The sequence below is a fragment of the Podarcis erhardii genome, assembly GCF_964252035.2.
Source record: "Podarcis erhardii genome assembly, chromosome: 9".
NCBI lineage: Eukaryota > Metazoa > Chordata > Lepidosauria > Squamata > Lacertidae > Podarcis > Podarcis erhardii.
In genome coordinates, this window is record NC_138512.1 from 14,468,405 (window position 1) to 14,480,686 (window position 12,282).

Sequence of the window (12,282 nt, forward strand, 5' to 3'; positions counted from 1 at the left end):
TTCGGAGGCTCTCGGTAATCCGTCTGCCTTTCCCCCTCTCGCCTCTGAGCCGATGGCAGTTCCATGACACATCCTCTGTGCCCTAGTTAAATATGGAAAAGTTATTGACTATGAAGGAATGGGATTCTGTGTAGTAAGTTTAAAAACTGACTCAACCCCCCCTTTTGTTCTTTCAAAAGAGAGCACTTTTAAATGCATAAAACTTGAACTGTTGAGCAAAAACCATAATAAAGGACACAACTGCATAAACAGTTCTGTCCTTTATCAGGACAGGCAAGGCATGGCCTTGGCTCCCCAGGGAACAACGGAAACACGTCAAAACTTTATCTTATGTGCTGACCACAAAATACAGTGGTGCCCCGCAAGACGAATGCCTCGCAAGACGGAAAACCTGCTAGACGAAAGGGTTTTCCGTTTTGGAGGCGCTTCGCAAAACGAATTTCCCTATGGGCTTGCTTCGCAAGACAAAAATGTCTTGCGAGTTCCTGCGGGTTCCCCCCCTTTCCCCCCCTTTTCCTAAGCCCTAAGCCGCTTATCAGCTGATCCGCTAAAAGCCGCTAAACCGCTAATAGCGCTAATCCGCTAAGCTGTCAATGGGCTTGCTTCGCAAGACGAAAAAACCGCTAGACGAAGAGCCTCACGGAACGGATTAATTTCGTCTTGCGAGGCACCACTGTACGCACAAGACCAATGTCTGGGAAAAACCCCAAAAGCTTGTTCCCGGAGATTATGACGTCCCCCCCAGATAAGAGTAGGAAGATGAAGATCCTTTTATGGTCAGAAGTACAGGAAGGAAGATCCTTTTATGGTTGAGAGTACCAGAGCAGGAACATATGTGATGTCAACCTGCGTATACAAGTTGACGTGGTTAGGGAAGGGGGAGAGGATGCCTGGAGAGTATATAAACTGCATGAAACCTGTCATTTCTTTGGACTTTTCTGTGGACCCACCACGCAAGTGCCTTCTGCTATCCGGAGAGCAGAATAAACTCTTTCTTTGAACCAACTCGGTGTCATTTTGACTTCCTTCCTCCCATCACGGAGCAATGCAGACCCAATCGGTGAACTCCAGTAAGGCTACAACTAGAGTAACAGGATCACATCCAAGGGCATTTGGCAAGAATGCCCTTTATTTTACCCGTGTAAGATCAGTGTATTATTGTATTTTATTATTGTAAACACTACACAGAAACATTTCTTTTAGAAATGATCTGGCTATCCCAGCACTGCTCATCTCTGAATTTGCCCTCCCGGTTTCCAGGATGTCCCTAGAAAAAACACGTCTTTTCAGGTTTATACCTTATCCTTTATTCAGTGTGAAACATTATCACCAATGCTTTAGATGATACGTATCCATATTGCAAAGGATGCCACTCATCTCATCGTTCGTTAATTTGCCTCTTTCAAGATATTTCCCCTGTGATTAAATCCTCTTTCCATGATTTCTGCAAAGGTGGTGAGAGATAACAGTAGTTTGGGGTTTCCAACAAACTACTTCTTCTTTTCTTGCCGACTGAGGGAAAACAGTGTTTGAGTGATAATTAAGTGAAATAGGCAGGAGGGATTTGATAAGCGTAACTTCTTAATACTCCAACATAATTAAGTTATATGAAATCTATTGCAAATCACAGCCTTTTTCCAAAGCAAAGATAGCAAAACTATTTAAAGGGTTTAATTTTACAGGTGCTCAGAATATAGGACTGCAAATATTTATTGACATATTCCTTCCAGTTTAATTTTTTTTTAAGTCACAATCATAAAAGTGATTGGGAGAAGAAATCATAATTGAAGATCAGCAAATTGCTAAGTTTCCTTGCCTTCTTTCTTTTAACTGACTTACTGGCAGACAGTGAGAATTGTAAGAGCTAGAAGCTACTTTTAAGACATTACAATGAGTTCTTAAAAAAAAACAAAACTGGGGAAAGTGGAAAAAGCATAAACAATATTGGCACTAAGAATGGATTAAGCACTTCTGTTCATTGAGAGGAGACTGTTGTGACAGTCCTAACTACATTATTCTTAAGCCTCCACCGTGCTAATATATTTAGCATTTTAAAATACTTTGCATTGGTGGCAAGGAACTTTTTATGTAAGTGCTGCAGAAATCAAATGTGTGAAATCTTTAAAGCGTTTGAACATAATGTAAGATGGAAGGCAGGTAAGGAAATTCTTTCCTGAGCTGACCCACAAGATGCCACAGTTTGAGGATATACTGTGTCCCTCATTTATTATGATCTCTTTATTTGACCCCTTATACATCTTTCCCTAATTCCTTTGATCGTCGAAGGCTTTCTCTGCTTTGCTTAATTAAGTGACATGTTTCATTAATGTGCAGGCTGTGGAGATCTGGAGTTCAGATGTGAAGAATATTAAATGACACAGATTTAGCCACATCTGAACTGGAATGAAGTTGCATAAGTTCTTGCTAAAAGAGGATCCACCTCCTGCCCCCACTTCAAAGTAAATGTAATTCCAGCAAGTTGATGCATGAGGAGTACAGGGTCAGGTTTAAGGTGCTGGTTTTGACCTTTAAAGCCCTATGCGGCCTAGGACCCTCGTACCTACGGGACCGCCTCTCCTGGTATGCCCTGCGGAGCACCTTAAGGTCCACAAATGACAACACCTTGGAGGTCCCATGTCACAAGGTGGTTAGATTGGTCTCAACTAGGGCCAGGGCCTTTTCAGTACTGGCCCCGACTTGGTGGAATGCTCTGTCACAAGATACTAGGGCCCTGCGGGACTTGACATCTTTCCGCAGGGCCTGCAAGACAGAGTTGTTCCTTTGGTCTGACCCTTATGTTTCCCTCCCCTTATGGTTTTGATCCATGGGCTACTATTAAAATGAGGCTGCATTTTAAATTATATTTTAACCTGTATTTTAATTTTTTCTTTTATTGTAATTTTACTGGTGTTAGCCGCCCTGAGCCTGGCTCTGGCCGGGGAGGGCAGGGTATAAATAAAAAATTATTATTATTATTATTATTATTATTATTATTATTATTATTATTACTACTACTACTACTATTATTATTATTATCCAACCATAAAAGATCTGGCATAAAGTGAAGGGGAATTCTATGCCAAGCATAACACCGCAAGGTTAGCCATCTAATGTGCATCAGCTGTAGCTTAGGCACGTGAAGGTAGAAAGTATCTCATATCTTATAGTAAGAAGCTAGAATTGTACAACAGTAGACATAACATGCTTGTGGTTAGACTAGGACAATTGTCTTCACCCTTTCCAGATCTTTAGCCTAAATGTCATTTTTTTTATCATATATTTGTTTGGTAGCAATACTGCTGTTTCAACCAAGTTCTGGGGTTCGGCTCCACCAATTAAAAACTAACAGATTAGAGCAAGAATGGAAAAATAATAATTACGAATGCCTTTGCTTTCTTCTGAATGATTTTCTAATGGGGTTAGTGTAACCACTAAGTCACCCCCATTGTTGGATAAGTTCCTTGGGATTACCAATGTTTTTGCACAGGCAATGAAAGTTCTAAACTGGTTTTTCTTTTTTAAAAAAATTATTTATACTTTTCAAGTTTATACATGTCACTAGTTTTACACATCTCACTAATTTTACATTCATTTTGACATTTCAAAACTTGACTTTCATCCCCCTCCTTCTGCGGTTCCTTAAATTTGTTTTTAATATCTTCTGCATATCCAAATTAAATTAACTTACTCATTTATTCATCTTCTTTAAATATATACTCTTATAAAACTGCAGGTTGTTACAATAATCCTGCCAATGTTTTTATCTGTTTATATTTTTTTCCTGTAAATAGTCAATAAACCATCTCCATTCTTCTATATATATAAAAAATGTTATCTTGATTTCTTATCCTTCTGGTAAGTTTTGCCATTTCTGCATATTCCGTAAGTTTTTGTATCCATCCTTCCTTTGCTGGGACTTCTGCTTCTTTCCATTTTGGGGCAAGTAACATTCTTGAATAAGTTTCTAACAAAGAAAGCTATGAACCTGCTCCCTAGAGGAGTATCATCTGTTATAAAAAAGGTAACAGAAGTAGAATAGCTCACCTCAAAATACCTTCGTAAAAGATGCAAGATAGCAGGGTCAAAGAGAATGAGAGAAATCCTTTTCTACGCAGCTATCTGCACATAGCTACAGAAAATGTGAAGGGGAAAAAAACCCTCAGACTTAATACCATCCTCACAGGACAACATTATTAGCATATCCAGATGCCTGACAAAAGACCCCACTTTGTGTGAGGTTCTTATAAGTGTAAGAGAGAAAAAAACTAAGACAAGACATGGCCAGGAAAACCAAGAAAACGAACCATTTTAATAAGAGTCACAGATACCATCTGGCTGCACAGAAAGGACAGTCCAGGTTTCTGTTCAGAGACATCCTCTTGCTTAAAATGCAGAACACATATAGGATAAAGTACTGGGGGGAAAATCTTGCTTCTCCAAGGCCAACTTGACAAGTGAATGGCAGTCTTGCATTGCAACTTCTGTGCCCTAGTTAAATATGGAAAAGTTATTGACTGGTGGAGCAGGATCACATGTAAGGGCAGTTGGCAAGGATGCCCTTTATTTTACCTGTATAAGATCAGTATATCCTGTCCTCAGCCGGCATCGCCATTTGCTTCAGTACTTCCCAGAGTGCAACTCAATGACCAGAAAGGGCAGCCATGTGATGGACAGGCCATGGGTTTGACTCCTGGTTGCTACCAATCACAAGTACACACAGAAAGAAGTTTAACCTGGAACCTCACAATTTAATGGGGATATAGGGATTTGACTCTGTCAGAGACGGCCTAATTACAGGGTGGACAGTTGGGGTTCAAACTATCCTGGTGGGGTTGGCCAAGCTGGTTTGGATTTCCTCAAGGGGAGGTAAAGTCTATTAGGGGTTGAATGAGTGTTGCTGGTTGAACACGAATAGTCATTCTAGGTAGTAAAAGTATTTGTGGTTCGAAGGCCCGATCCCCGCTTTGTGGAATAAAGACACGTGAACACAGTGTATAAGGTTAATGGGCAAGAAAAGGCCACAACTTTATTGATTACAGCATGTGAGAAGGTATTGGCTTAGGCATTGGACCACAGAAGATTTGACTCCACCCACTCGGAGATGGGTGAGTCTGAGGAGGGGTTAACCACCAGTCGGGGGAGCCTGTTGATGCTAATACAACTATAAGCTCTCCCCTGATGTCACCGAGGGTCGTGCCATGGCCCCTTGCCACTCAGGCATCGGACAGGATCCACGACCACCGGATTCCTTTAACGGAATACCCAAAATTGAATGGGTAGGTGATGGCCACACCTTGCCCTTCCACACACCAACAACACATTCCAATGCCTAAGCGCCAAATACCAAGAAAGTTGTGACGATTGCTACAAGGTAGGCGGAAAAAACCAAAAGGCCGGTGCCAATTTGCCAGTTGGAAAAAATTCCTACCAGGCCCCCTGGGCAACCTGGGCGACCAACCATAGGTCCATGGCAAGGTCAAGAGAAAAGCTAAGCCCTAAAGGGAGTGGTGGGTGGATGACTCGAGGCGAAAAGGTGAGCGCAATGGGCAGAATGGCTGGCGCGGCTGCATTTGAGCAGCAAACCACACCCCCACCAAGCCCCCCGGTTGGGTGCTCAACCGGGGGTGTGGCGCACCAGCCATGTGAATGGGGTGGGGGGCAGAACGCCCTCTGCGTGACGCCGGAATCGTCTCCTGCTCACAACACCGCCCCTCCAGAAGGAGGAGAGGCCTTTTGGAGGAATGATGGAGTTCTGGCTAAGCCAGTACACTTCTGGCTAGGTGGAAGTTCTTCTCCAGTCTATGTCTGTAGGTAATAGTGCCTTTCCTTCCAGAAGGCCCATTTGCAACATGTCAATGACTCCTCTTGAAATGCAGCTGGAGTGATGCTTCTGTAAAATCTTTTTGCTCTGATTTACATCATTTGGCACTCTGATAATTATCTAGGCTCTAACTCAGTGCAAGATCATGACACACAGAGACAGTCCTAATCTTTGTATATGTTTTCTCTAAAAGGAAACATTTCTTAGCAGTATGCATCATTTTAGAAAAGCATTATTCTTCCACCAAGCTGTTTATAGGCATTAAGTAGGAAAAACACCATTGATCACTTTTTTCCTTGGGTAGATGAAGCAAAATGTCCTTGTTAGTTAACAGGGTTTGCCTTTTGCCTGCTGCTTTCTGCTTCCCTCTTCAATACAGCTTTCTATAATGTTCTCGAAGCTACTAACGTGAGTTTGACCAAGCTGCGGGAGGCAGTGGAAGACAGGAGTGCCTGGCATGCTCTAGTCCATGGGGTCACGAAGAGTCAGACATGACTAAACGACTAAACAACAACAGAACAGTTAAATGGAGGCATATCCCATTTCTTTTTATTGTGCTTCTAAATTTGATCTACTTAGGAAACATCTGGAAATTGACACGGGGTGGTGGAGGTAATAGACCACAGCTATAATATTCCATCACAGATACATTTTAATCTATTGTCCCATATTTGTGCAGATTCCTAATCCCATGAGTGGCACAGGGACAAATGACAGGCTATACATTTTATACTTCTGCGCACAAAACTGTCCAACCATCTCGTCCTCTGTCATCCTCTTCTCCTTGTGCCCTCAATTTTTCCCAACATCAGGGTCTTTTCCAGGGAGTCTTCTCTTCTCATGAGGTGGCCAAAGTATTGGAGCCTCAGCTTCAGGATCTGTCCTTCCAATGAGCCAGTCATCACAATTGCAAGTAAACAATGTTCTTCCATGCTCAAGTATAGTGAATACTAGCGTTTTTGAGAAATGATCTGGGGGCGGGGGTGGGGAAGGTTTTGAAGTCTGATAGGTATTCATTGTGTTCTGAGGTCCCCAGGTGCCTGTAGCAGCTGCTATAGTCAGATCAATGAGCTTCAATAAGTCCCCTTTGAGCACTTTGAACGCAACCATTTACCACCTCTGTTCACCCACTCATCTTCCAACTGCATACCCTGGCTTCTTGAAACAATAGACATGAACAAGAAAGTCATAACAAAGGGAAGTTATAGTAATTTCCTTGTTTCCCTTGTCACAGCTAGGGAGAGGAGAGTTAATCATTGCATAACCTCTGCTGGAATCTCTGTTGTGCAGCAATTAGGCTTGGAAACAGTCTCCCATCGCTGCCAATGGGAAGCTCTTTCCAAACCTAATTGGTCCACGGGGGGGGGGGACATTTGAGGCAGTTTACAGCTGTGAAGAGAAGAGTTAACCCTCATACGCTGTGGACCTCCCCCACTGCCCCCCAAATTTTCCCCTTGGGTTGTTTCCCTGCTAGAAAATGGTGCGATTTCTTCCTTTTCATCCCATTTTTTATTAGTATGTGACTAAACAAATCAGTGCATAAAAAATAGCCAATGTACACACAAACTTATGTAGACTTCACTTTTCAGTATACTGGATAAAATAAATGACACAGAAGAGGAACCCAAATAAGAGTATATTACATAATAACATGCAAAAAAGAGGTTCACGGGTTGATTTTGTGCCTTCATTTATGGCCAATCCTCAGGGAGGACATGCGAAGTGTCAAAGCCTCGGGGTACATGTTTGAATATAAAGGAAGCCATTGTACCATTTTCACTCACTTGCTAAACATTTGACTCCAAATTGTTAACTTTTGATGGATTTATTTGGGCCAAAGCATATGTAGTCTTGTTATTGTCATTGTCACCTGAATTTACTGACTGTGTGTTCACTTCTATTTTAATACACTTGCACTGTTTTGGAAATTTCAGGTTTTAAAAAAGAGAGAGAGATAAACTTTTGATGAATAATAATAATAATAATGCCTGCAAAATTTTTTCAAAAGAGTATATTACATCACATGCTGTCCTGTCCTGACTGCACTCATCTTCTCCCCAGTGTGACATGAGAAACTGGTCGGATGACTTGATGTACATTTCAAAGCACCGCAATTTCTTCCTCATCCAAAAGAGTTGTTACTTTTGTATAAGAAAATCTTCGGATAAACATTGGGAGATGCCGACTTCTGAATCCCACTTATCAACGTAGTTTGAAAGCCCCAGAGTCTGAATAAGCTGGTAGCTGATGAAGATGAGTCTGCTTGCAAACCTAAATTGGTCCAGTTGTGGGACATTGTGAAAAAGTTTGATCTGCAGACATAAAGAGAACTGCCACACTCTTTCCTCTGAGGGTTAGTCAATAACCTGCTTGCGACGCAGAGGCACACCGATGTGGGATGTGGAAAGATGACAGACCTACTGACCTTGGTAAACGTTCTCTCTCTCAAAGTACGTGGAAGGTTGGAAATAATGTTGGAAGGGGACAGCTCCCTGGGAAAATGCAAGCAGCCGTTGAGAGGTGAAATTTTGATCTGAGCTGAAAGTACAGCTGACGGGGTAAGCAGGTTGGAGAGGAGGGACTGAGCAATGTGTCTCCGTTGCTGACAAAGCTATGATGTTCGAAACGATCGCTTCATCAGCTAAGCCGAAATTGCAGGATCTTGTCAAAATGTTCCCGCTGATGGGGGAACATGGCAGCTAAATGAAGCGGGCAAGAGGCAGAATTAAAACTTCTAGCTTTTGACAGATTTTTCTGTCAGCTGCCGGTGTCAGATCAGGGATCTAAGAAACCTGTCCCTTTGTTTCCATGGATATCTTCATGTTCCCAAACATGCTGGCATTGTGTATGTGGGCCATTTGCTCTCCGTGTGCAAGAAGCAAGAGTCCAGGAGCTAATATCACACAGAGGCAGGACTAGGGAAAGCAAGGCCACATTTTTATTACCCTTAAGGTAAAGGGACCCCTGACCATTAGGTCCAGTCGTGACCGACTCTGGGGTTGCGGTGCTCATCTCACTTTATTGGCCAAGGGAGCCGGCGTACAGCTTCCGGGTCAAGTGGCCAGCATGACTAAACCGCTTCTGGCGCACCAGAGCAGCGCACAGAAATGCCGTTTACCTTCTCGCTGGAGCGGTACCTATTTATCTACTTGCACTTTGACGTGCTTTCGAACTGCTAGGTTGGCAGGAGCAGGGACCGAGCAATGGAAGCTCACCCCATTGCAGGGATTCGAACCACTGACCTTCTGATCGGCAAGTCCTAGGCTCTGTGGTTTAACCCACAGGGCCACCCGCGTTCCTTTTATTACCCTTAGTTACAGTCATAATCAAGGTTGACAATAGGGTCGGGCAGGGACTGTACAATCAGTCAGCTTGCCTGCTGACTAAGGTCTCCCTCCCTAGCTTTCTGGCAAGGTGAAACACAAGGGAGTTATCAGAGGCCTAGCCTGGATCCAAGGCCTTAAATGTGCTTCCTAAGACCCATGATTGGGGTCCCTCTAGATGGCTGTTGATCCTGATGGCTTTCTCCCACCAACTAAAGTTGTAACAAGAAATATGACAAAGTAGGAAGTAGATCTTCTTGTTATGAGGGAAGTAAAAACCTTACTGCAAAAGGCCATTTATGCTTTGAGTAATGGTTCTTCCCAAGTGACTATGTCCACAGCAAGAGTGGACATCTAAAGAAGTCTAGTGTTCAGATCAAGGGAAGTAACATTCCCACTCTATTCTGCATTGGTCATACTTGGAATACTGTATCCAGCAGGAAGATAAAATTCCTACTAAAGAAGAATGGTTGACCAAGTTGATGGAACTGAACTGGCAAATCTGAACTGGCAAAAACGACTGGAAAAGTCAGAAACCAGGAAGACAAAAACTTTTAATAAGGAATGGGGAAAAATTATAATTTATCTTGGAGGACACTGTAAACAATTAAGAACATTAGCAAGATTGTAACAACATTTGTAATGTGACAGAACTAAGGATATAATGGAGTTTTTTTAAAAAAGGAAAATGGAGGACAATATAAGATTCAACGGAAAGAGGTTAACAAGAGAAACCACAGGGGCTGGAGGGAAGTCCAAGGATTCAGGCAATCCTATAGTTTTGTGATGTTAACTCATATTTGAATGTAAACTTTAATTGTAATGAAGGAATGGGTTTCTGTGCAGTCAGTCTGAAACGCGACCCAAAATCCTCATTTTTCCTTCTCCAAGGGAGCATTTCTAAAATGCATTAACTTGAGCACTTGAGTCAATGTATAAACAGAAACCCAGCTGTATAAACAAGTGCTCAAAGCCCTCTCCTTTATCAGTCTGTGACGGCAAAGGATGGCCTTGCCAGTTCCGAGTGGAGCAGGGATGGCACATCTGGGTCTTATCTTACACACTGACGCACAGACCTTGTCAGGTCTGACAAGAGACCCGGGAACAGTGCCAGGAGTGCTCTTAGAGTTGGTGACCTTCCTGCCCCAAGATAAGAGTATAGGAACAGGAACAGGAACAACCTTTTACAGTCAAGAGTATCAGAACAGGAATATCTGTTTATGGTCATGGATGTCAACTTATGTGTATAAGCTGATGTGGTTGGATTCCTGGGGAAGGGGGGAGAGGGTGCCTGGAGGATATATATACTGCATGAAATTTCTCATTTCTTTGGATTTGCTATGAACTGACCATGCAAGTGCCTTCTGCTATCCGGAGAGCAGAATAAACTCTTTCTCTGAATCAACCTCGGTGTCATTTGACTTCCTTTCTCTCTCCCGGGAGCAACACAGACCCCACCAATTGGTAAAGTCTAAGAAGGCTACAGTAAAAGCAAATTTTAAAAAATGGAATACTGTATGCAGTTCTAGGCACCACAGTTTAAGAAGGATGTTGACAAGCTGGAACATGTGCAGGGGAGGGCGACCAAGCTGATCAATGATCTGGAAACCAAGCCATATGAGGAACGGTTGAAGGAGATGGGTATGTTTAGCCTAGAAAAGAGAAGACTTAGAGGAGATATGAAAGGCATCTTCAAATATCCTACGGGCTATCATATGGAGCAAGCTTGTTCTCTCCTGCTCCAGAGGTTGGACTTGAACCATTGGCTTCAAATGAGATCCCAGCTAAACGTCAGGAAGAACTTTTTGGCAGTAAGAGCTGTTTGACAGTGGAACAGACAGTGGTGGGCTCTCCTTCCTTAGAGGTTTCAAAGTAGAGGTTGGATCGCGATCCGTCATGGATGCTTTAGCTGAGATTCCTGCATTGCAGAAGGTTGGACCAGATTCTACAATTCTATGATTCTATTCTATAAAATGAAGGTGGCTGGGGAAGAGCTAAAATGTTTTTTTTTTCCTACTGCAGGAAGTTGAACCAGCAACCTCTGAGCATGCTTGCACCTGCTTTGCAGACTTCAGAGTTCCCTTGCCTGGTTTTATGTTCTCTCTTTTTTCAACAGGGGGCTTGGGAAGGGGATAAAATGTTCTGTTCGTGGAGGGAATGGAACTAGCAACTTCCTGTATGTTTTGTTGTTACTTTAACGTGGTTCCTAGGCTTTAGGGCCATGACTGCTGCCCCATTCTCTGTGTTTCTTTCATTGTTGGTGGCAAGCCAGTGTGACATATGCTCCATTGGTGCGACCTGCATGAGTTGGGTGCCCTCCATGTCTGTAGGACAGCCAGGGTCAGCTACATTCCTCTCCTTCCTTCTCAACACTGTGCATCACTTCCAGTTAAGCGCGTTCTCTTTGATAGAGAGCACGTGCTGCGGTGGGGTCTGACAGGCCACCCCTCAGTTGCTGGGTGGGTTAGTATGGATGATCATCCGCAGTGATTGGGTGCTTGGATTACTGGACAAATTCCCAAAGGTTATAAAATCAAGTCACACAGCACTGACTGGGCTCTTTTGCTGCGTGCATCAGAACACCCACCCTCCCTCCCTAATCTAGGGCTATTGTGTTGACCTTGCTATGCCTGTCATGCAGTTGTCTGCTTTTGGGGCAGGGGCCTGGTAGGAATTTTGTCCATTTGGCTGATTGGCTGGTGCCATTTGTTTTTTGCCTACCGCGTAGCAAATCTCCACAACATGTAAGGTTGCGGTTAGGCATTGGTTAAAAAATTGGTTGGAGGAGGGGTAAGGATTGGCTGGGCCTGCTCCTCCAATCCTGCTGTGGAAAGTGAATTCCGTTAAAGGAATCCAGGGGCTTGCCATTCTTTCGTCCGTACCCCTGAATGGGGCCTAGGGCCATGCAAGTTCCCAGGAGCATGCGGGGGGGGGGGGGAGAGATGAGGGTCTGGTGCCCGGCTCCATGCTCTCCCCAATATTGTTTTCCCTTACTGGCTTTTGCTGGTATCCGGAAGTCAGTTCTGTCCCTGGGTGTGGGGACAGATACAGATAGTCATAACCAATGCCTAAGCAACCACTCACATTTATGTATTTTAATAAAGTTGTGGCCAAAATTATGCTAAAAACCTTAAACAA